This window comes from Lissotriton vulgaris, chromosome 2_2, assembly GCF_964263255.1.
Source record: "Lissotriton vulgaris chromosome 2_2, aLisVul1.2, whole genome shotgun sequence".
NCBI lineage: Eukaryota > Metazoa > Chordata > Amphibia > Caudata > Salamandridae > Lissotriton > Lissotriton vulgaris.
Genome location: NC_141688.1, coordinates 167,160,229 through 167,181,233, shown reverse-complemented (window position 1 = coordinate 167,181,233; position 21,005 = coordinate 167,160,229).

The window sequence follows — 21,005 nt, the reverse complement described above, 5'->3', positions numbered from 1 at the left end:
AAGAGCAGTACCAGTTCTCTGTAGGAGGTTCCTCCATTGCTGTTAGTTACTTACTTGGAGTTTCCTCACGGAGGCTGACCACCGGTCTTTCGTTTTAAAGGGGTCGCCTCATTGCGTCAATGTTGTCTCTAACTGCATACGCTGTAAATTAAAGAAGGTGGAATTTAATTCCCATTCCTCGAGTGTTTTTATATAGTCGTATTACCGCACTTCCCAACTGTTACCTTGATCTCTGTTGCTCTGTCTGTTCTCTCCTGTGCGGGTTGTTTTCGCCTGCTCCCGTGTTGAATGGAGGCTATGTGTGCTAGTCACATGACTCTGTTTAAACAGCTTGTGTCGTGTGATTTGGGGATTGTGGATGATGTAGTCCTGATGCTCAAGTATGTATTCCGAAATCTATTATGTTTGGGGTCATTCACAGGGACCATGATTGGACTTTAAATTTCTGATAGCTCGTTCAATCCCGCACTCACGCAATTGTATTTCAGTATAAGATAAGCTTCTCTCTTAAGTAATAGGGTTTCAACATTACCTCCACGTACGGGGGTTTTTGTGCCTGAAAGGACTGACCACCTCAATTCCTTTTCTGTGTGGTTATCGTCCATAAAGTGTTGGACCATTGGAGCAGTCAACACTTTCTGTTTTATTCTGGAGCGGTGTTGTGCCAACCTCTGGGTAATCTGTTGGTTGGTTTTCCCAATGTAAAGTTTGTCGCAAGGACAAATTATAACATGAACAATGTTTTTGATTTTACAATTTGTGAATTCATTGTGAACTCATTTGATGGAATTGTGTCCGAACATAGACCCCTCAATGGTGCTTGCACATGATACACAAGTGCCACATTTATGATGGGCTCGCACCGGACTCTGTTTCCATATGGCACGTAGATCAGTTTTGGCTTTAGAGATTCCTAAATTGGCTCTAATTATCTGTTGTCCAATGTTTTCGTTTTTCTTAAGTGCAAACAAGGGTTTTGCAAAAGGAATTTCCAGATTTGATATTAGAGGCCAATTTTTTAAAACAATAGATTTAAATTTGTTTGTGAGCGGCCGTAAGTGGAAACACAAACGAGTTGCTCAAGTGGGTTCTTGTCTCTTTTAGTTAACAAACCTTCTCTAGGGGTAAATCATGCACGTTTAGTGGCATGCTTCAACATTTTTTTGGGTAACCTCTTTTTCTTAACTGCTCGCAAAGAATCTCTGCGTTCGTCGCGTAGTCTTCTTTTCTCGAACAGTTTTGTCTAATTCTAAGCAACTGGCTGTATGGTAAATTTTCTTTTAGACTTTGTGGGTGAAAGCTCCGATAATGGAGGATGGTATTTTTGTCAGTCTGTTTACGATGTAATGTGGTGACCAATAGGTTATTTTGAGGAAAGACTTCAACATCAAGGAATGTTAGGCGTTTCATACTGTATACCATACTGAATTTGATGTCTGGATGCCTTGTATTGAGCCATTCGTGGAAACGGACCAGATGTTCTTCAGTCCCGCTCCACTGGCACCAGATATCATCAATGTAACAATACCACTTTATGATGTGTTCGCCGTAAGGATTGTTTTGGTAGACAACCCGTTCCTCATACAGGGCCATGAAGAGGACCGCCATTTCTGGAGCATAAGGACACCCCATGGCGGTCCCCTTCACCTGCATGTAGAAGGTGTCCATAAATCAAAAAAAGTTTTGTTTTAGTGCTAAGCTGGCCAGTTCAATTATACATTTCGTGGGTACTCTTGTGGTTTCAGTCTTGTTTCCAAGAAGAATTCGATGGCTTCTAATCCTTCTTTTTGTGGAATCTGCGTGTATAGTGAATTAACATCAAATGCTACCATTAGGTCACTGTTGGCATCGAACGGTAGACTTTCAATTTTGGTAATGAAATCCGCGGTATCTTTAATGAAGGATTTGACTTCACTCATGAACGATTTTAGAAAAACGTCCACATATTTGGCTATTGGTTAAAGGATTGATTCAGACCCGGAGACTATAGGTCTCCCGGGTGGATTTTGTAAATTTTCATGCACTTTCGGCAAAAAAGTAGATTACCGGATTGTGTGGGTTTTTCTTATTCAGATAATCAAATTCCTTGGGGCCCAATATGCCCTCATCAAATCCTTCTTTGAGCTTAATTTGTATCTCATTCTGAATATTATTGGATGGACACAATTTTTGTGGCATTCTGCTGGGACAGCCACAGGTAGAACGCCAAGTCTGTGGTGCACCCGCCCACCAGCTTCAAAGTTTAATCCAGGGCAGGCGGTGGTGCTGCGACTGTCTCACAGCAGTGGTATGTTAGGCTCATAGGAGAGCCTAACAAGCAAACCGCCGCCATGAGTCTTCCAGCAAGGTATGTCATGCACCATGTCATGCATGCCACACTGTGCAGGAACACAGGTGCAATTCCCATGCACCCCCATTGCCAGATTTGTCCGGGTATCCTGTTAGGGCCCACTAGCCCACGCTTTTCATGACAGGGTCCCCACCATGAAACAGGCGGTGAAAATACAGGTTGTAATGTGCTCTGGGGATCTGGCATTGGCACCGCCGGCTTATTCAGGCCCTTTGAGAACCACCACTACAGCAGAATCCTTGATCATGGCAGAGGCAGTGGTGGTCCCATATCGACACTCATAATAGGAGGACGGCTGGTGGTGGTTGAATCATCACAGCAATACCGCAGGACCGCTGTGCTCATAATTAGGCACATAACCTCTGGAGTATCTTAATGGGTATTGTGCAACAATTTTGAAGAGTAGCTCATTCATTTTAGTATAGGTCACAGTATCAAAAATCTTGCACCTCTTGGCACCTAAACCTGCAATCAGACCTAGTCTTCCATTGTTACCCAGAATAATTTTGTCAAAGAGTCTGAACCAGGAATGACAAGAAAGTGGAAAAATGTAAGAAGAATGTCCAACTACACCTGATATTGGCACAAACTCTGAACAGAACTATATCTCCACCCTTTATTTTTTTTAAAAAATATTATGGCTTCATTAAGGACTATCAAAGAGTTAATCACACATTTTATGATGTTTCAAGCCTAAATTTCAATATTACTAGAAATAATCTAGTATATTGTAAATATAATCCCCAATTGCACTATCTTGTGTATTGGTTGAGATAAGAATAATTTAGTGAACACATGGGCAATGTCACAATGACTGCAAATTAGAGTGGAGTAAGAATGCAGGTCTAGAAATTGATCCTATGAAATCCTATGACTTTAACCCCAACTTGCCTCTTGATAAAATCCACCTGAAATAGTGCAAATCAGGGATGGGGCCAATTTTTCTGACAAACCATGTATCTTTAGCAATAACCAAAATTACAGGTCAGGACAATCAATATATCGGTAGCATTGGGCTATCCTGACAATGGCTGCTATTTTCTTTTAGTCACAAAGATTAAGGGCCCTATCTATCAAGGAAAACGATTGCAGATCGTGCAGAATGCGGCTGCGAGACTGCTAAAAAACATCCCTTTTAAACAGCATGTCTCTCCGCACCTGCACGATCTGCATTGGCTCCCTGTAGCCTGCAGAATCAAGTTTAAAGCTCTAACTCTGGCGTTTAGAGCTCAAAAGGGGACCTGTCCCTACTATTTAAAGCTCAGACTCCCCCGATACTATCAGGAGAGATGCTTGCGCTCTAATTCACGACACCAGCTTTCTATCCCCCGCGCCAGGAGAGCCAGACTTGGAGGCAGGTCCTTCTCTGCCTGCACAGCGACACTCTGGAACGCCTTACCGGCCAACATCCAATTGGCTCCAAAGGAAGCCAGTTTTAAGAGGCAGCTAAAGACTTGGCTCTTTTCCCAGAATAACTAAGCACTCCCTCCCCTTTTTCCGCCCATTCTGCCTGGAAAAATGATCACTCAGCGCCGGGACACCTCCTTGCGAGGTAGCTGTTCGCGCTATACAAATATCGGTATTATTATTATTATTATTAAAACAACATTTACAACATAGTCATTACATCGCACTACCTTTACATAGCAGTCATTACATTGCAACATCCTTTACATAGCATGTCATTACAATGCAGCCATTACATCGCATGTCACTACAATTGGTCTCCTTTCCCTTTCACGCAGCGCAGCATTACAAAATGATAACTATGACCCTAATACTTTTTATCAATAAATGATTTTGTTGGCATAACCGTAACAATCTAAATACAGTAAAATGAAAACTTTGCATTAAAATCAGTTCATGAACCGTACCTTCAAAAACAAAAAGAAATGACTTTAAAATCAGAACCCAGATTTTCAAATCACAACATAAAAAATATCACCAAAATTATGATGCCTATAACAGCAGAAAAAAACAAATAAGTCCTAACGTTCCAACTTACAGAGGGTGTAGAATAGGTAGATACATTTACTAAGCCTTGAATCTGCCAGTTCTGACCCATGCATATCAGATATATGTGCATGCTGAACAGAAAACACCTTTTTCATTAGTAGTAAGGTACAGCCGTAGGACATACTCATGATTGGCGACATTATGGGGCTGATTACGATGTCAGTCAGAGCTGCATCCATCCGAAACTGTCTATGGAACCACCGACCTCCAGTCTCCGGCTCCGACCACCAGATAATGATGCGACTGAACAATGATAAGTCGGTTACTCACATTTCACTATTAGAGCTTGTGTTGCGCGCCCTTAAACGGGCCATAATACAGGCTCCCGTGTAAAACCCTGCACCCTGTGGAAGGTGCATCATGGGGCCTGCCACACAGTGCAGAGATTTACAGTGGTTACGCAAACAAATGATAGATGGAATGCTGAATAAATCATACATTTACCCCCAGTCAAGAGATCTGGGTTAAATCCATCGTTCTTTTGCTCACCATTCCACCCAAGTTTAGAGCCAGCCATATGCAAATCAGTATTGACCCTGTGCCTCATGGGAACAGTCTAGACCGAACTGCCAAGCCAAGTCCTCCCAGGACCGGATACATGCATCCTGGGACCGGTTTCTGGGCATTACCCTTCATCAGCCAGGCTAGTTTGAATCCAGTGGCACAGTTAGCAAGGGACCCACGTCTGGGCATACCCATCCCACTTGGGTGAAAAGTGCTATGCAAACAAATAATGGACGGAATGCTGAATAAATCATACCTTCACCCCCAGTCAAGTGATAAGGGTTAAATGCATCATTCTTTTGCTCACCATGCCACCCCAGTTTAGACCCAGCCATATGAAAATAAGTCTTGACCCTGAGCCTCATATGAATAGTCTAGACCGAACTGCCAAGCCAGGTCCTCCCTGGACCGGATACAAGTATCCTCGGACCGGTTTCCGGGTATTACCATTTATCAGCCAGGCTAGCTTGAATTTTAAGTGAGCAAGAGACCCACGTCTGTGCATACCCATCCCACGGCTGGGTTCAAACTGGAATGGCATGATGAGCAAAAAAATGATAGATTTAGTCCCAGATCTCCGTACTGGGGTGAATGTATGACATTGTTCTGCATTCTGTCCATCTACTGTTCTTTTTGCATTTGTCAACTCGAGTGGGATGAGTATGCCCAGACGTGGGTCTCGTGCTCTCCATGCCACTGGAGTCAAGCTATCCTGGCTGATGAGGGGTGATTCCCCAAAACCGGTCCTACAATGCTTGTTTCCAGTCCAGGGAGGACCTGGCCTGGCAGTTCGGGCTTGACTGTTACCATGAGGCACAGGGTCAAGACTGATTTGCATGTTTCAACAAGTGGTCGGAGGCTTTCTGATCGACATCGTAACCATCCCCTACGCGCATTCAATATGATGTTCAGACATTTACTACGTGAAGTTGATGATGGAGGGCATAAAGTGAGTAATAATTTCATTATGCCCAGTACTACAATCACAGCACTCACCATTGGCTTGCTTATCCCCCATTGTTATGTTAAGGTTTTTAATAGGCTTAATACTGAGCCTGTGCTTAAGGCCTAACGTACACCGTTCTGGGTATATCATGTCCAGTTACGTCCAAAAACGAGAACATTTTTATACAGAAAATAATCCTGCTTTAGTTTACATTTCTTTTCTACTAAATAACCCTCATGCCTAGATGTATCCAAATTAATGAAGGACATGGCCCTGTAAGGACCCCATGCGTTATTTCCAGAACCAGTTGTAATGCCTTCCCAAATGTTGAGTCAGTCAGACAGTAAAGAATACAAACTTACTTTATTAGTAGTTCTCTGCAGAGAGAGCCCCGCTCAGACCTGCAGCCTAAGGTGGACCCTGAGAAGACTGCCTCCCCAAGGCGCGCTAATACATGATAAAGCTTTCTGGGGACTCGGCCACACCTCTTATGGACAATTACTGGCTTAAGCCGGGCATGAACAAAGGAGGCACAGAGAGATGAGCTAACACCTGCCAGATGGGTGCCCTATCAGACCTCTAAGGCCACAGTGCCTGGTTTCATCATCTCCTAACGTGGGAGCTGAGATACATACACAGAAAGGGATGCAAGGAAAAAAAATCTATTCATTAGCGAGTCAGGTTCCAACCTTGAACAGGAGGAGAAATAACAACGATGTACAATTTAGCTGAAGCAAGCAAGAATAAGTAAATGAGGCCTAGCGCACGTTCAATCCAGGCTGTCTTCTAGTAATTGTGGAGCACAAAATAAATGGAGGCACATATGCCAACGGAACATACATGCTGCTGGGATGACTCGACGGGCTGCACAATGCAAATACAAATGGCATCTATTTAGCCACGTATGCTAACCTACATAACATGTATAAATGCACGACGGGGATGGGAATTTTCAAACCCTACATTAAAACAGGTTTTCTCGTGGGGCACCTACTTCTAGTATGTTCAGTAGCATTGCTATATTTGTTATTTATTTATTTATTTAAAGATTTGTAAAGCGCCTGGTGACCCGGAGGCGTCCCCACGCTGTGAAAGCTTGAAATTGGCCAAGAGGGGAGAAAAACGTATTTAGGGAAAAGCAGGGTTTTGAGCTGCTTGCGAAAACGCAAGTAGCAGGGTTCCAACCGCACACTGCGGGGGAGCGAATTCCAGCGTGTAGCTGCCTTTACGGAGAAGCAACGGCCTCCAGTACGTACCCTCCTAAACTTGGGGACATTTGCCAGTCGCTCATTGTCCGAGCGCAGAGATCTCGAGGCTTTGTACAGGGTAACCATATCTCCTAGGATCGAAGGGCCTTGTCCGTTGAGGAGCTTGTGAGCGATGCACATTGCCTTAAACTCGATCCTCTCTTGCACTGGCAGCCAGTGGAGAGCCTTAAGCGCTGGTCTGGCAGAGGTTCTGGAGGGAAGACCCATCAGCATCCGGGCAGCCGCATTTTGGGTTTGTTGTAGCTTGCCCAGAGTAGCTTCAGGGGCTCCTAAGTAGACAGCATTTCTGTAGTCCAATCGTGCAAGTACCAATCCTTGAACCAGGAGCTTCCTAGATTGAAGGGGAAGCAGAGGAAGGATCTTGCGGACTGACCGCATAAGTCCAAAGCAGGTACCAGCTGTTTTAGTTGCCTGGGTTTTCATTGATAAGTACGGTTCGAGCCAGACCCCAAGACTCTTAATTTCTGTCTTGGGGGCGGGCACCTCACCCATAGTATTGGGCCAAACAAATGATGGAATTGCTGACCACTTCTTGCCCATCAGCATAATTTCTGTTTTCGACCCGTTAAGTTTGAGTGAGGACTCGCACATCCAGAGATGGATTTTCTGGAGGCAGTGCAGGAGATTATCTGGGCATTGATCAAGATGTGAGAGAGAGTCAACCAATTGCGTGTCGTCCGCATAACTCACAATCTTGATGCCGAAGGGGGCAACTACATCTTCCAGAGGGGCCATATAGGCGTTAAAAAGAGTGGGACTAAGTGCATATGCATTATTCATGGTCCAAAAATCCTCTAAGGGAGAACCTGATTACATAAATGATTACTGGTAGATGTCTGCCTGCTTATTTCTATGCAATTTTACTAAGTATAGGACAGCCAAGGGAGTGGCTGGGCCTAGGTTTAAAAGAGATAGCAGAAATCAATGTTTACTTTTTGCAAGGTCTAGATATACAAGAATCACTATAGCTCGGCTACAAGAGGCAGCAGCTATAGCCTTATGGCAATAGACAAACAGCAGAGACGATAGGTGTGAGACTTGTCATCTTTTGGCATGCCTCCTGACCTCCTGGGTTTGACTAAATCTTTGCTGGTTTAATGATTGGCACATTAGATTGATGTACTGGTAAGTCCCTAGTAAAGTGTACTGAGTGTGCCAGGGCCTGTAAATCCAATGATATTGGTGGGCTCGCAACACGGGTTGTGCCAACCACAGAAGTAGCCGGTAAAAAGGTAACTCAGACCTGCATGCAGTTTGTAACTGCCATGTCGACCTGGCAAGTGCACCTACTTGCCAGGCCCTAAACCTACCCTTTTCTGCATGTTAGTCACTTCTAATGTAGGCCCAAACCCTGTGGGCAGGGTGCAGTGCATGTGAAAGGTAGGACATGCCATGGTGTGTGTGGCATGTCCTGATAGTGAATTACTGCTAATGTCGTGTTTCACTATTGCAAGGCTACCTGTTCCCATAGGACAGAATGGGGAGTTTGTTCATAACATCTTATAAACATAACTGGCCCTGGGAACTAGGCAGAAAAATAAAGTTTAGTATGCCTGAACTCAGAATCTGAAGATGCATCTTTTAATGAAGGTGATTTTTACATTCTGTGTTGGAAAATACCACTTTAAGAAAGTAGGTATTTTCTTGCTCAGCCATCCAGTAGGCCTCTGCTGGGGTTGTCGATTGCTGTCTTCGTTTTGGATGTTTTTCAAGGTTATTGTGATACTTGAAGATTTATAAGTACTGTATTGTGGATTTTTATAATTTTTGGTCTTGTCTTAATTATATAAAAATATTTGATATGTTTCTAAACTGGTGTGGTGTCCTTTTGTAGTGATTACACTGTATTAATGTTGGTTATGTGAAAATGCTTTACACACCTCCTCTAGAATAAGCAAGACTGTTCGTGCTAAGCTACCAAGGAGGTTAGCAGGGGTTATTTTAGGAGTGTTACTCCCTTATCCTGACTAGGAAGAAGGGTCCCCATTTGGACAAAGGTACCTACCTCTTCCAACTAGAGAGCCCAATTTCTAGCAATAGGGCTTGCCCTCTAATCTTCTGTTTGCATTTCAAGATAGCAGCTGCTGTTGTTTGTTCCAGCACTAAGATAGCTTTCTCTCTATGCTGAGAATTTCGAGCTCGCTAACAAAGCTAATACCAAGATAATAAAATGTATCCCCCCTTGGGTTTGATTGTTAAGATCAATGTGCATTTTATCTTGGCAATCTGCTTCAGGATCATTGTTTTAGTCTTAGCTACATTGACAATCAGCTGCTTGTTCTTACAGTAATCCATAAAGCCTTTAATCGATGCATTCATAGAGCGTTCGGTTAGAGTTCGAAGAACTGCATCATCTACATATAGTAGGATGGGATCCTTGTACCTCTAATTCTCATAGGATCAAGGTTCAAATATTCAAAGTATCCACCAATGTTATTTAGAAATAGTGAGTAGTAAAAAAGCAGGAGACCTAGACTAACCCTGGGAGGGCACCCAAGGAAATGCAAAGACTTTTGCTGCATTCACCATTGCCTCCAGAGTGGATATGGGCTGCAGTGTCTGTATGTAGACTTTCCAGTGCATTGCATCCATCAGGCTAACAATTAATTCATGGCTGTGAATCTGTTTAACCATCAGTGCCACATATGCCTTCTGCTAAGTCCATTCCTATCTCTAATCCTCAACTAATCTATGGAGCAAATGGCTCAGAAGAGGAAAACCTGAAAATCAAAATCTTTATATTCGAGACGTAGTTTAAATAAGAGGTAAATTGGAAGGAGTGAAGATCTATGGAGGATTGGAGAGCTGCATGTGTGACTACAGGGGTTTCCCATGCTCCTACTAAGGCTTTTGAGACACCATGCCGATACAAGGAAAATTCCCTGACTCATGAAACTAGGTGACAAGTAAGGTTTCTGCTGAGATTATCATGTCACAGTTCACTAATAAGTATGACTGACTGACTGTGACAGTGATTGTAGGGATCTAAGTCTAGAAGAAAGCCACCACCCCTAAGTGGCATTTGATGATGGGATTGGACAGCAGGTGTAGAGACATGGCAGCGTGATAATATCCCAAGACCATCTCATGGTGTGTTTTTAAACCTACCTAGAAGACTCAGAATAAATTAGTAGTTATACTTTAAAGGTAGTTTTAACGGATCATTGAACGATGGATCCCCTTAAGTATTTGAAAGGTAAAAAAATGATTGCTCCACCCCTGGTGTTTTTGACACAGATGGTGTAGCAGTGGCTTAATGATGAAGCTTGCCACTATTAGTGGGCGATGACACTTTTACCCCATATATGGGTCCCCGGAGAGAGTGATAATCTTTGAATCTTACCTCCTCAACTTGTTTGTCATACATTAAAGCCTACCAGTACTCTGACACTAACGAATGCAGAGGAAAGTGGATCAGTCTTAAAGAATAGGGCAACAAAATGTTCAATCCACAAGCTATTAGCTTCACAACCCAAGGTATTAAACTCGGGGTTTAACTTCAATCAGGTAATTCCACAAGTAAGTTTCCTCATTTGATTTTAAGTCCACTATTCCTGCCCGGAGGACCGATGTTGGACATAAACGTGAGAATATCATAATAACTGAAAATTTTCAGGGGCTTGATGTATGTGAATTATTGATAACATGAAAATGGAAAAACCACATTGAAGGAATGTAAAGACAATTTAAGGAGAGACAATTTTAATTAAATTCTAATGAAGTAGAAATGAAAGGGAACATTTTAAAGGAAAGAACTTTTAAAGAAAAATCCAAATTTAAATTAAACTTGAGTAGAATTTTGACTAATGAGGGTTTTTTAGGTTTAAGAATGGGTAATGTTTAGGGTTGTCAGGGTTTTTTTGGGGGGCAGGAATCAGTGGGTTTCAGGCTTAGAATTTCTTTGGAGGTATCAGGATTGGTGGAGTTTAGTTGTGCTCATGAATTGATAGATTTCACATATGAGTGGAATTTAGGGTTGTGAGGTATCATGTGTGGGTGGTATGTAGGGTATTGAAGGGGTTTTAGGGTTCAGTGATGGGTGGAAATTAAGTGTGGTGAAGAGATTTTAGATTTCAAGATAGGGTGGGGTTTAGTTTGGTGAGGGGTTTAAGTATTCAAAGATGGGTGAGTTTAAGGCATATATTCTTCCTTTAGTTTTCAGGATTGGGTGGAGTTTATGGATACTGCGGGGTGTTACAGAATAGCAATGGGCGGAGTGTAGGGGTAGAAACAGCTGGTATGGATTAGAGATGGGAGTCGCTTAGGAGTCAGGAATGAGTGTAGTTTAAGTGCAGTAAGGGCTGTTTTTATATTTTTGGGAACAGTGGAGTGTAGGGGTAGAAAGGTATTTTTAGAGTTCAGGGATGGGTGTAGTTTAGGTCACATAAGGGACTTTTAGGGGACAGTGATTGATGCTATTTCAGGGTTCTGAGGAGTTAGGGATGGATGGTCCTCAGAGTTGGATGAGGGATCAATGAATAAAAAGCACGTAATTGTAAAAGAAATAAGAGTACATGCATCAAAATCAAAATTTCTTATTCCCAAATAGTGATTATTATTGAATTGTAATTTGGTAATCGCTAAACTAAATCCATCAAATTAATCGCTATATTTTTGCAAATCTGTATTATTGGCAATTGCTAATAGAGATTTCATAATAGGGAGTCGCTTTTATAGCGAATATGCTATTAGATATTCGCTAATAGCGAATCCTTAAATCAGATGCAGGATGATGATGTCACAAGCAGGATGTAGGCCATCCCATGCTGTTACCTGCGTAGTGAGAGGGAGGAAGCAGACTGCAAGGGAACAGAACTAGGAAGCTTTTTGGGACTGCAGAACCTGTGCAATTATCCAGCATGGCATCAGAAACACCACAGAAGGAGAGAAAAAGACAGCTGTAGTTCAGGGAAAAGGAGCTGGAAGTGCTCATAGAGCAAGTTGTGAAGAGCCATGAGAATTATTTTGTGAAACAGTCACTGCAGGTCCCTGAGTAGGAAAAACGAAAATTATGGCTGGGATTACAATAAAAAATCAGCGCAGTGGAGTCACCCAGCACTCCATTCCGGATCTGCGCAAGCGGTGGTATGATCTCCGGAGCAGAGCCAAGGAAGGGGATGCGGCAAAACTAGCAGATGCTAAAAAAAAACCGAAGGAAGACCATTCACAGAAACAGCACCCACAGCATTAGGGGACCTGGTGGAGTCAACCTTTCAGCCTGAGGCTGTTGTTGGAGTGACGTCGATCGATTCCTCTGCACCGCCCAGTACTTCCCAAGGTAAAATGAATGCAAATGACCAAACAATGCTAGATTAACTCAACAAAATCTAAAAGTCAGATCCGGGGTAGTGTAGCAAATAGTACTGCAGACCATATTTTACTGGTAACATAAAAATGCGTTATGGGAATAGCAGTCAGCACATCCAATTGGAATGGCAGATGGGAAGCAAACCAGCATAGGTGCAATCAATTGTGACAAGCAAGATTAATCTTTACACACAGTGTGTTGAGTAATCACTAAATATGATAATACTAAGTGCAAGATGAAATACATGTCCTTTTTTGAAAAATCAAATTGCACTGTTTCACATCACAGATGCACCTGCACAGGAGTCAGATGATATTGAAGGTCCTGCACCACTCAAAACTGAGCCCCAGTCATCGAAAGACATCGTAGTGTCACCTTCACCCACAACACCTGCACCCACAAGACATATTGCCTGCATTTGAAATGGAAGAGGATAGCCAATAACCCTACAACAGCACAGTCTGGCCAGACACCCACATCAAGACCACGTGTCCTAGGTTGAAATAGAAATATCCGCATCAGGAGGCGCAGGGCACGTGCACAATTGAGAGCTGTTGCTGGGCTGGAGAACGCAATTTTGAGGGTACAGTGCCTGCAATGCAAACACATGCATTCAATGAAGGCACACCTTTCATCTCTTGAAAGGAACATGGGAGAGATGAGTGACAGCATTAAACAGCTCACAACAGCTGTGCAGGAAGGTCAGAGGGATAGCACACAACACTTTGGTGACATGACACAGGCACTCAAGGAGTTATACAAGAAGACCACATGACCCACCGCAAAAAACAACAACAACAATTCCTTGGCTGCATGGATGGCTACACCAGGGCTATCAACCACCTGAGCTCCACAACAGTACAACGGTCCCAATGTGCAATAGGCATGCAGGTTGAAATGACACAAGAAATACTCCTGCATCAGAGTGCTCAGACAGCGATGTGCCAGAGCACCAAGTACGGGCCATGAGAGTGCGTGGCTGCCGTAAATAGTGTGGACATGAGCACAGGACTTCCTATGGTGAGGTAACCATAATCTGAATTTGTCAGGGCTGATGTACACGTGCCATGGCAAACTCATCCTGTTGCGTTCAGACCAACATTGTGCACATTTTCTGCTTGGTATGTGTGCATTAAAACAACCTGAGCTAAATATTTTTTAAATAAATCAAAATTGCAATTGAACCATGAAGTGTCTTGTTTCATCATTCCCCACCTTAAAAATAATGCTGTGTTATTTCTGCATGTCGCTATCTCCCCTCAGCTGTGCTCGGCACACATGCTGCTTGTGGTGGTTGTCCTGGCTGGTTGTCTTCCTCAGGCTCACTGTCAAACAGTTCAAGGGGTATGCCTTTTGAAGCCACAAAGTTGTGCAACATGGCAAAAGTGGCCACAAGTTTGCAGCAGTGATCTAGTTGGTACTGCAATGCACTGCCGGTCATGTGGAGGCAGCAAAACCTATTTTTCAGTAGGCCAAAGGTGAGCTCTATAATGTTGCGGGCGGTGATATGCACTGTATTGTAACGCTGCTCAATTGAGGTACTTCGGTTGAGGTATGGCATCAGGATGTAGGAGCACAAAGCGTAAGCGCTGTCAACTACAGGGTTGAAATCAATAGATTACTCACTGCTATGTGTCACCATGTGCCCAGGGTATGCAAGACATCGTAATATACGTTTACCAAGCAGGTATCCTTTGACGAATTCTCCCCAAAGAGACAATTGTGAGTGCCACTGGTGATGATCCTGTACAACTCAATGTGTTGCTCTAAAGTTATTTATGTGGCAGAGGTGTGGGGTTTTGTAAATACTTGCCAACTGCAGCGGGAGGAGAATAAACATCTACGCTCCGTCTTGAAAGCCCCACTCAGCCTAGCAGCTGCAAATGCACACAGGGAGTTAGGGATACCCTACCTTGAAGACTCGATAAAGGTTAGGCCAATCTTAGCCTGGCTTAAAATCTGGATAAACCCAGAGGCGAGCCTAAGCAGGGAAATGATGAAGGACTGCTTGGGCAGAGAAAAATGGTCGCGAATCCTGTAGCTCAGTTATGTCAAGTCTGTATTGGTAACCCTGGGCCTCGGGAATCTTTTTACTGATCCGATAGCAATCATCCCCCAGCATAAGACAATTGTTAAAAAAGCGTTCCTTGCACACAAAGCCGCACAGAGAACAGAACAAGAAAGGGCTAAAACCACGGTGTGTGCATATAACCTTGTAAAGACCACAGAATGAATGGAACCTTACCATATCCGTTACACAATGCACAGGAAAAGTTTTTAATGAACCCTTGTAGGCTCAATCTTTTACCATACTTATTGGGATCACTATTAGGGTATTCACTTACTATTGAGCAGAAGGGAACCTGAGGCTGCGACAATAGGTCTCCGCAGGATTCCATTTATTTTGTATTGTTATGTTCATTTTATTCTGAACCCCGGCGTAGATTCTTGGTAGACATTCTGAAAAAATCTAATATAAAATGTGCCAAAGAGGCTTTGATTTTTTTACAACAGGCGTCGGATCACCTTACATTGTGCTGCATTATTAATTTTATTAAAGTAGCTGTTCGACTAAGAGCAACTAGAGGGGGGGTGGAATTGTGAGACTTCCGTGATTGTTTTTTTTTTTTTAATGGATTATAATGTTTTTAACTCACTGGGACTTTGTTGTTATACTTAGATTAGGATTCATGTTAATTTAATGGTCTATTTTAAAAAGAAATTAATTGAATGTATATTGAATGCTTGTACTTTTATGGTGATTTGTAATCATCGAATAAAGAATCCAATGAATGAATGAGTGCCACTGTGTCTGAATATGTATGAGTCATGTGTACTGCCAGGGAATCTAGCCACTATGTCAGTTATGATGTGTTTGGAATTGAAATGACTTGTATATTCTGTGAATGGTATGATGTTCTGATTCTGTAAATGCTCTCATTCACTGAGGGGAGACATATGACTACATGCGTCCCATCAATGCAACCGATTACATGGGGAAATTGGGCTACCTGATAGAAATCTATTTTTGTTTGCTGCAATTCCTGTGGTGTTGATGAAAAACTTATATGGTGGTATATCCTGGTCAACATGGCATTAAGGAATGATTTGAAACAGTGCGATAGTGCACATTGTGATACACCGCCGGGTGCAGCTATTGTACCCTGGTAGCTACCTGACGATAGAAGGTGCAGTGAACATCGGAACTGCACATGAGTGTGAATAGCATGTGTCCTGTGAGTGTGACGCTGCAGTAGGGGATCTAATTCAGCTCTTATGTCATAGATCATGTCTACATTTAACCTATACTTGTCATAAATCTCCTCCTCTGTCTGCCCCAACAGAGTAATTCCTTCTTCTCTGTGCTGCTGCTCGTCCTTCTCGTCATGGTGTAGAGTGCTGCCATTGGGGAACATTCTGAGGCCTTCTGGGCCTGTTTATATCATTTGCCAATGGTTTCCACATGATTTGATTGATTTCACTTGGTTACCACCTGAATGAATTAGATGGTATTTTTGCTAGTGCTAAATTGTGATTCCTTATTTATTTGCAATTTGCTTAATTACATGCATTGCTTTGCGAGGCAGAAATAGCGAATCTCTTATAAGGATTCTCTATTTTGGGAATCACAATATAGGTATTTGCTAAAATTGCGAAAACAGATAATATTATCGATTTTTGATGATTTATTGCTTAGGGTTGATTTGAGATCGCAAACAACCTTTTTTGAGATTTGCACTGTTTTCAATCGCAAAATAGCTTGCTGCATGTGCCCAATAAATCTGACAAAATGTCCTCTGAAATAGCACTAAAATAAATACTTTTGACAAAACTGTTTCTGAAACTGAGACCTGCAACCATTGTATTTAGACATTAAAAATAAGCATGCTAAACTCAGTTTAGAATGAAAAGAAAATCTAGTAATTCAAATCAAACCAGGTGTTTGTTAAGCGTGACTACTCACCAGTAAGGGTCTCAAGGCGCTAGGGGTGTGGGGAGGGGGGGAGTTTGCAGGTTCCACTCCATCAAGAAGGGAGTCTGTTGAAGAGCCAGGTTTTGAGGTTACTTTCTGAGGTGGAGCGAAAGGTCGTTCCAGGCACTGGCCGTGCAGAAGGAGAAGGAGCGGCATCCTGATCTGGTCTTTCTGGTGCGGGGGATCACGGCATAGGAGAACTGGGCTGATCGTAGGGTCCTTTGGGGTGCGTGGATTTTGAGTCAGCTGTTCAGGTATACTGGTCCGGTATCGTGTAGGGCCTTGTGTGCGTGGATTAGCAACTTGCAAGGTGACTCTAGCTTCGACGGGGAGCCAGTGGAGTGTGTGCAGGTGCTGGGAGATATGGCAGTGGCTTGGCAGGTTGAGGACCAGTCTTGCAGCAGCATTTTGAATGTTCTGTAGCTTGCTGGTGAGGTTTTTGTTTATTCCGGCTTAGAGTGCGTTGCCGTATGATGCATCGGGGCCCACTGATTACTGGAGTGTGATGCAGTGTGCGCCACCCTCCTCCTATTTGAAAAATCTCCCTTGAGCTAACAAGCTGGCGAGCTCTGGTTGATGCACCTGTGCCCAGAGAGTGGTGCTAAGATCTGAGAAGACTTTGGGCAGCATCTCCAGCACCCCCAAAAAAGTGTTGCTCTCTACTGAAGAAGGCAATTATCCTGAAACACGAGTCTAAAGATACACAGCACTGACTGCACCAACAAGGGTGAAAAACTAAAGCCTGACACCGAAGAAAGTGTTATCATGCACTGCATTTACTATGATGCATCGGGGCAAACTGTGTGCTGGAGTGTGAGGCAGTGTGCGCCCACCCCCTCCTATTTAAAAAGGCTCCCTTGAGCTAACGAGCTGACGAGCTCTGGTTGAGGCACCTGCGCTCAGTGAGTGGTGCTGAGAAGACTTTGGGCAGCATCTCCAACACCCCCAAAAAAGCGTTGCTCGCTACTGAAGAAGGACAATTATCCTGAAACACGTGTCTAGAGATACACAGCACTTGCTGCACCAACAAGGGTGAAACACTAAAGCTTGACACCGAAGAAAGTGTATCATGCACTGCATTTATTATGATGCATCGGGGCAAACTGAGTGCTGGAGTGTGAGGTAATGTGCGCCCACCCCCGTCCTATTTGAAAAGGCTCCCTTGAGCTAACGAGCTGACGAGCTCTGGTTGATGCACCAGCGCCCAGCGAATGGTACTGAGACCTGAGAAGACTTTGGGCAGCATCTTCAGCACCCCCAAAAAAGTGTTGCTCTCTACTGAAGAAGGCAATTATCCTGAAACATGTTTCTAAAGATACACAGCACTGACTGCACCAACAAGGGTGAAAAACTAAAGCCTGACACCGAAGAAAGTGTTATCATGCACTGCATTTACTATGATGCATCGGGGCAAACTGTGTGCTGGAGTGTGAGGCAGTGTGCGCCCACCCCCCTCCTATTTAAAAAGGCTCCCTTGAGCTAACGAGCTGACGAGCTCTGGTTGAGGCACATGCGCCCAGCGAGTGGTGCTGAGACCTGAGAAGACTTTGGGAAGCATCTCCAGCACCCCCAAAAAAGTGTTGCTCTCTACTGAAGAAGGACAATTATCCTGAAACGCGTGTCTAGATATACACATCACTGGCTGCACCAACAAGGGTGAAAAACTAAAGACTGACACTGGGGAAAGTGTTATCATGCACTGCATTTATTATGATGCATCGGGGCAAACTGAATGCTGGAGTGTGAGGCAGTGTGCGCCCACCCCCCTCCTATTTGAAAAGGCTCCCTTGAGCTAACGAGCTGACGAGCTCTGGTTGATGCACCTGCACCCAGCGGGTGGTACTGAGACCTGAGAAGACTTTGGGCAGCATCTCCACCACCCCCAAAAAGTATTGCTCTCTACTGAAGAAGGACAATTATCCTGAAACACGTGTCTAGCGATACACAGCACTGGCTCCACCAACAAGGGTGAAAAACTAAAGCCTGACACCGAAGAAAGTGTTATCATGCACTGCAATTATTATCATACATCGGGTCAAACTGAGTGCTGGAGTGTGAAGCAGTGTGCGCCGACCCACCTCCTATTTCTGAAAGTAGGACCTGCAACCATTGTATTTAGACATTAAAAATAAGCATGCTAGGATTTAGAGGTTGGGATGATATAGGCCTGTCGACTCTGGGGGATGTAATGAAGAAGGGAATGCTACAGCCGTTTCCCTCACTGCGCAAGGAATATGGACTCCACCACACACAATACTTTAAATACTTGCAATTCAGACACGCGTGGAGGGCGGAGGGGGCATTGACAGAGGCACTTCCAGATTATGCGCACCTGGAAGGCCGCCTCCTACAGGAAAGTATAGTCAGCAAGGCAGTGTTGCTTACATACAAAACAATAATGAATAACAGGCCAGATAGATTGGGGAACCTACGGACTATGTGGGAGCGAGAAGTGGGTGAAATGGACGAAGTGGACTGGGGCACGGTCTTCATGCATCCCAGGGTGGTAGCGTTAAATCGCTTAAAGTTTAATCCAATTTAACATCCTCCATAGGACCTATTTTGATAGAGCACGACTTCACAAGGGAGAGTCTGAGATATGGCACTGCTATAGGGGATTTCTAACATACTCTCTGGACATGCCCGAATATTCAACTCTTCTGGGGAGCGATCCTGACAGAGCTGAGGAGGTGCTAGAGACCACAATACCCTTCGATCCCAAACTGACCCTACTGGGAATGACAAATGATGTGGATCTGGCTCGACCGCTGCTGATCTTCCTGGTGCCGGCCTTAGTGGTGGCCAAGAGAGATGTGGCCCGGAAGTGGGGGCCACCAGACATTCCACAAATAGAAGAGTGAAGGAGAGGGTTGGACCTTTACATGGCCGCCAAGAGAGTTACGTATAAGGCGAGGGGGTGCCCCAAGAAATTTGGCAGGGTATGGGGTAAGTGGAGACGCTATCACAGGCTGGATGGAGGATTATGAGTCACGAGGGGGCGTGAGCTCCCATCTTCTTAACGGGCAGAATGAGAAGAGGGGACTGAGGCTGATCGGTAGTGGGATTTGAGCTGAACACTTAACTGAACCTTTGGACTCTGTCGACTTTGTTCTTGATGAAAAAAAGGGAAAAGTGAATAAGGGGGCGGGGGATGTGTGTATAGCTCGACATTGACCTGCTTGATGTTTGTTATTATGATGCAAAATGCCAATAAAAATGTAAAATAAATAAATAAGCATGCTAAACCCAGCTTACAATGAAAAGAAACTCTATGAATTCAAATCAAATCAGGTGTTTGTGAAGCGCGACTAGTCAGCCGGAAGGGTCTCAAGGTGCTAGGGGTGTTGGGGGGGGAGGGTACGCAGGGTCCAGTCCATCTAGAAGTGGGTCTGTCAAAGAGCCAGGTTTTGAGGTTTCTTGCGAAGATGGTGAGCGATGTTATCTTTCTGAGGTGGAGCGGAAGGTACTGGCCGAGCGGAAGGAGAAGGAGCGGCCTCCCGATGTGGTCTTTCTGGTGCAGGGGACCACGGCATAGGAGAGCTGGGCTGATCGTAGGGTCCTTTGGGTTGCGTGGAATTTGAGTCGGTTGTTCAGGTATGCTGGTCTGGTGTCATCGAGGGCCTTGTGTTTATGGGTTAGCATCTTGAAGGTGACTCTAGCTGGGAGATGTGGCAGTGGCTTGACAGGTTGCAGCAGCATTTTGGATGTTCTGTAGCTTGCTGGTGAGGTTTTTGTTTATTCCGACATAGAGTGCATTGCCATAGTCTAACCTGCTGGTGACTAGGGCGTGATTGACAAGTCTTTCTGTGTTAGAATGGGATCCATTTGAAGTTCCTACTTTGGCGGCAGAGGGTGTGGAAGCAGGAGAACCAGATGGAGTTGATCTAGTGGTCCATTTTGAGCTTTGAGTCCAGGATGATTCCCAGGTTACGTGCATGGTCTGCGGGGGTGGCGGGCTTCTGAGGGTGGGGGGGCAGGGGTCTAGGTTTGAACACATGATGACTACTTCTGTTTTGTTTGTGTGCAGTTGTAGGCAGCTCTTTTTCATCCATTTGGCAACGGTTTTCATGCCGTCTTGAAAGTTGGGTGTGGCGGTGTTGGGTTCGTTGGATAGGGAGAGGATGAGTTGGGTGAAATCTGCATATGACACAATGTTGAGTACGTAGGTTCTAATGATGGGGGTGAGCGGAGCCATGTAGACGTTGAAGAGCGTAGAGCTGAGGGAGGACTCCTGGGAGACTCTGCAGGTGGTAGGTGTAGGGTCTGAGCGGAAAGGGGGGTGTCTGACCCGCTGCATTCTGCTGGAGAGGAAAGACCTGATCCAGTTGAGGGCCTTGTCTTGGATTCTTGTGTCGTGGGGTCTGAATATTAGGGTGCGGTGAGAAACTTTGCTGAACGCTGGTGAAGAGGTCGTGGAGTATGAGGGCTGCTGTTCCTCCTTTGTCCAGTAAGGTACAGATGTTGTCTGTTGAGACAAGGAGGCTGGTTTCCGTACTGTGGTTTTTTCTGAACCCGGATTGGAAGGAGTCTAGGATGTTGTGCTCTTTGATGAATGTGGCGAGTTGGCTGTTGATGGCTTTCTTGATGACTTTCACTGGGAACAAGAGCATGGAGATGGGTCTGTAGTTTTTGAGGTCTGT